Consider the following 5,452-nt stretch of genomic DNA (forward strand, 5'->3'; position numbering starts at 1 on the left):
TTACTAAATTTCGTCAGGACAAGATAACATAAAAACAGAACAATCTTACCTTAAATAACACACCACACAGACCATCATGCACGCTGTGTGTGCTTCCTGGACGGGGGTTGATGACGTCACCCCGAGGCTCTCCAGCGCCGTTTCCATGGTTACCCGCCGGAGGCAGACACAGCGCTGTAGGTAACAACAAAGAATAATCACTATAAAAATGTGAAAAAAACGTAAAAAACAGGTGTCAACAGCAGCTTAGAAGTGATCAAGAGGCATGGCATAAATTACTATATACATATTGATACTACAGTCATACAACATACAACTATTCAGTATGACTGCAGTATCAATATAAAGCAATTTTACACAAAACTATGCTATTTTACTCACGGGCGAACAAAGCTTTTCAGTCGCTCTCCTGTCGGAGAATGATTGACAGGAAGTGGGTGTTTCTGGGCGGGAACTGGCCGTTTTCAGGGAGTGTGCTAAAAAACGCAGGCGTGCCAAAAACGCAGGAGTGTCTGGAGAAACGGAGGAGTGGCTGGCCGGACGCTGGGCGTGTTTGTGACGTCAAACCAGGAACTAAACGGACTGCGGTGATCGCAATCTAGGAGTAGGTCTGGAGCTACTCAGAAACTGCAAGAAAATACTTATAGCAGAATTGCTAATCTTTCGTTAGCAATTCTGCTAAGCTAAGATACACTCCCAGAGGGCGGCGGCTTTGCCTTTGCATTTCTGCTAAAAGTAGCTAGCGAGCGAACAACTCGGAATGAGGGCCAATATGTATACCAGGGTCACTATTAAATACATGGCATATTTAAGTCCAAACTCTGCCAGACCAACTATAAAACACTGGCCTATGAAATCTATTCCCTAAGACCTCCAGGACGGATTACTCCTAATCGGGCTCTGTACAGTGCGCACATTACCAGGGATAACAGTACAGTCTGTGGAAACCACATAGCAATGTATGGGAGACGGTGATTTATAGGCCTGTCTCCAAACAGATGCAAAGATGTGACAATCAACCTGCAAAACACTGAGAACTATTTTATCACTTTTTCTACCAACTGATAAAACCCCTTCATGTGCAGACCCCCATTTATCCCCCCTCCAACTGACTATAAGGACCACACTGTAATCAGGTCTCAGGAGCTGCTACACCAGCTGACCATGAATGGTGATGATGTCACAGACACAGGATTCCGAGCGGTTGGCTCACTTCTCAGTACGAGTTGCAGGATGGAGGTAGGTTTTATTTCAGCTCCCTCATTTCTGTTATTTTCAGGCTATTATCCTGCCCTAAATATTTTCTGTTCTCACCAAACGTCATTCTCATTTATGTCTATACCATGTCTTCTCTCCCTGAGGACCTTTCCCTCCTATCATTCTTCAATAACAATACTAGAAATGTATTAATCAATTGGCTGATCCATTACAGACTGTATCCCAGGGTTACATTATCACAAAAATCAGGCCTAAAGAAATATATATACTGTATGTATCATTAGTTTTCTCTTACATTGTATCAAGGTGGGTCTTGTACACAATGCTGTAGCCGGGTACTAATGTACCCTCCACCCCCACATATATGAGATATCATGAGGTCACTAAGAGGGGTCTGGACCAGAGGGCTGAGCATCCTAAGGACTCATCAGGTGGCTCTCCAGGCTGCAGGGTGCCAAATGTAGGTACAGCGATGGTCCCACGTTCTCTGTCTTGTACCCTTGGCAGTGCCACTGCTCATAATAACCTCTAGTTACTGTCCTGCTTGTGCTCAGGTGTTCATGCACAGGGACATAGACATCAACTGTGTCACACACAGGAGTGTTCTTTTTCCCTCAATAACCTGCACTGATCCAGCTCTTCCAGAGGGAGAGGTTCAGATAAAACATGATAACTTTTTCTCTTCCCATCTGTAGGACTCTGAGTTCACTGACCTGAGCGCTTTTTATGAAGCAAAGAATGCGTAAGTGATGTTTTCTTCTCCTCATTTATATACCTGTGTAATGTCAGATGGCATAGCAATATCAGCCCATCCTTAGCCGGGCACTGCTGTGCTGCAATTGTAACTCCCAATTACCTAGAACACAACCCTCAGGGCACCCATACTGTATATGTGATATGTAATATGTGTTGTGACTTTCTGTGTTACATAATATTCTGTATTTTCTGCTTGTAGGGAATTGAATAGACTGTTATGTCTTGTGCAGGCGATTCGCCATGTAAGTTATTTAATAAAATATTATATATATATATATATATATATATATATACATAAACACAGCAATGGTGAAATGTATCATACATATTTAAAGGTTTCTATTGTCTACTTATGCTTTTTTCTCCTTCTGCAGCAAGCCTTTGGAAGATCAGGTAAGTCCCGAGATGTTATGCACCTATTACACTTTGTTACGCCAGCCAAGAGTAATTTACAAAAAAAATTTCTAAAAATACAAATTTTGTTTTTCAGAGATGTCGTCCTCGGAGGAGGAAAGGTAATTATATTATTTTAAAACTTCAAAAATTTAGGCCTGGTAGAACCACATTAACATGAGCACAAATCTAAGCATGATTTTTATAATAAGATATTGTTAGATGACCTCTCATAGGCTGATGAGGTTATGTGAATCAAATTTGCAGGCTCTGTAACACCTTAACTACATTCTTGCAGGGTTGTCCTGGGGCATGAAGGGCCCTCACAGGTAGGGAGGCCAATCCCGGGATCGGGATCGGCGGGATCCCGGGATTTGGGCCCAAAAATGCCGGGATTTGAATCCCGGGATTGGAGCATCCAATCCCGGGATTCACGGGATTATTCTGCGCATGCGCGGCGGCAGGAGGGTTGGTGTGTAAGTAATAATACTTACTCATTTAGGCGGGCAGCAGCCATGAACAAGTAGAACGCGCGCAGCACTTCAAATGTAGCGCCGGCCGCCAGCCAATCAGAGCTGGCGGACCGGCAGCCAATCAGGGAAGCTGCAGCGGCAGCCAATCAGGAGCGACTGCTGCGGCCGCTTCCCTGATTGGCTGCCGGTCCGCCAGCTCTGGTTGGCTGGCGGCCGGCGCTTCATTTGAAATGCCGCCGCGTTCAGTGTTTTAATGGTTGCCGCCCGTCTAATAGTAAGTACTATTACTTACACCCACCCTATCTCCCTCCGTGCAGCCTTCCTCCCTCCCTGCAGCGACCTACACCCTCTGTCCTGACTGAGTCCCGCACCGCTACCTACTACACCCTCCCTACCTCCCGCACCGCTACCTACACCCTCCCTACCTCCCGCACCGCTACCTACACACTCCCTACCTCCCGCTCCCGCTACCTACACACTCCCTCCAGCCCTGCTCCCTACAATTTTCTCTAATCCCTACTGTAATCCCGGGATCCCGGGAATCCCGGGATTGACCGTTTTTCAATCCCGAATCCCGGGATTGAAAAAACGGCCCGGGATTGGCCTCCCTACTCACAGGGAATGCAAGTGTAAGGGTCCACTGAAGGGAGGTGTGGCCAGTTGATTGAAGGGGTGTGACAGAATATCACAATGCCCGCCCTTATAATACAGAGAGCAATGCAGTGACTGCCATATAATACAGAGAGCAATGCAGAGATCAGCAAATACAGACAAAACAAACACTTCCTCACATAAACATTTATTTTCCTGTATATTTATCTCTGAAGTCCTGTGGTCTAGGGGGATCCACTTCGGTTCATGTAGTCATCCCCTGTTAAAAAAAATAAAGTTAAAAAAAATTACATAATTATATAGCAAGTTTATTACCACAGGCTGATGTTAGACCATGGTCTAGATATACATGTGTCCTCATACACCTTTCCCTTTTTGCTTCACTTGGCATGAAATGCTAAGCATGGCTAAGACGCTACACCATGAGTAGCAATTAGATGGAGTCACAATTTTTTTTGCTGCAAAGAACTTGTATAAAGTAAAAGATGAAAGTAGCACATCTGAATACAAATCACAAGGCGTGGCTACATCACAGCTTCCACTGCACGGCTAATTTAGCCATACGGCTTACATGGGGAAAGGTGCATGTGGGCACATCTGTACTACGCAGCGGCTTTTGCCAGCTACCGATTCTCTGCAGATTTGGCCCTGAAAGTGAACACAAATACAAGTGGGTGTAAATGTAATACTGATGCCGTTTTGAATTTCGGGGTCAAACCTGTTGAGAATAAGTGGTTTCCAAAAGCACCCATATGTTTATTCTGTATAGTCAGACAGAGTTTCACTTTTTTGCATTAGATAATAATACTGCTCTTTTGTGATTTGTGCATCCGATAGAGTTTAAACCTTTTATAGCAGCTATAGTAAGATATAGATTCTCACACATTTTCTTTCCCTCTGTGTAGCCTTGATTCTGATGACACCACATATGGCATGTACGTATATCACTGTAATATGTCTTATTATGAAATCTAGAAATAACTTATCTGTGTGTAAATGATCTGCTTGAGCATCAGATATATTTTAAACTTTTTTATTATTCTTTTTCTAACAGCCCTGATCTGCCCTATGAGTAAGTACCTACATTATATATATATATATATATATATATATATATATATATATATAATTATTGTTTTTTTCTAACATATAAATCACTTATGATCATATATTTTAATCAGTTCCTTGTTAAAAAAAATCTACTTTATGAAGTAACAAAATAATACTGAATACTATAATACAGCTATATAATAGGTATAGTGTGATTTACATTCTCACATTTTCTTTTCTTCTGTGTAGTACACCATCTGAGGATGGATCCTCAAAGGAGATGTAAGTATATCACAGTAACATGTATTACAGAATATAGAAATAACGTGTCGTTGTTCAAATGCTGCACTTGAGCATCAGATATAGTTGAAACTTTTTTTATTATTATTATTCTGTTTCTAACAGCCCTGACTGGAGGCTTCCAGTGGTCCCCACCAAGTAAGTACCTACAGTCTAACTTTTTCTAACATATAAGTGACTTATATATTTTATCATTTAATCAGTTCCTTTAGGTGATTTAGATTCTCATACATTTTCTTTTCCTTTATGTGTAGTACACCATCTAGCTCCTACAGGGCGGAGAGGTATGTATATCATTATAACATGTCGTATTATGGAATATAAAAAAGCATATTTACGTATCTATTAGCAAATGGGATTGTGCATCAGATACAATTTCAACTTTTTATTATTATTTTTCTAACAGCCCTGTGTGGGAGGACCCTGTCCTCATTTTTTAGTAAGTACCTACATTCTTTCTTTTTCTGACAGATAAGTCCCTTATAATCGTATATTGTAATAATTTAATTAGTTCCTTGTTTAAAAAATGTACATCACAAAGTAATGCTGAATACTGTTAAACAGCTATATATTTACATACACATTTTCTTTTCCTCAGTACTAGGACACATACGAGCAGCCTTGATCTGCCCCCTGAGTAAGTACCTACA

At 41.7% G+C, this 5,452-nt stretch overlaps 1 long non-coding RNA gene across 1 annotated transcript; it reads left to right on the forward strand.

The window, feature by feature from the left end:
* Nucleotides 1–2,460: 2,460 nt before the first annotated feature.
* LOC134943324 (uncharacterized) lies at nt 2,461–4,940 on the forward strand. The gene is made up of 5 exons (XR_010181467.1): nt 2,461–2,489; nt 4,358–4,387; nt 4,507–4,524; nt 4,752–4,784; nt 4,908–4,940. It is a non-coding gene; the product is annotated as an uncharacterized LOC134943324 (long non-coding RNA).
* The last annotated feature ends 512 nt before the right edge of the window (nt 4,941–5,452 follow it).

This window comes from Pseudophryne corroboree, chromosome 7, assembly GCF_028390025.1.
Source record: "Pseudophryne corroboree isolate aPseCor3 chromosome 7, aPseCor3.hap2, whole genome shotgun sequence".
NCBI classification, from domain to species: Eukaryota; Metazoa; Chordata; class Amphibia; order Anura; family Myobatrachidae; genus Pseudophryne; species Pseudophryne corroboree.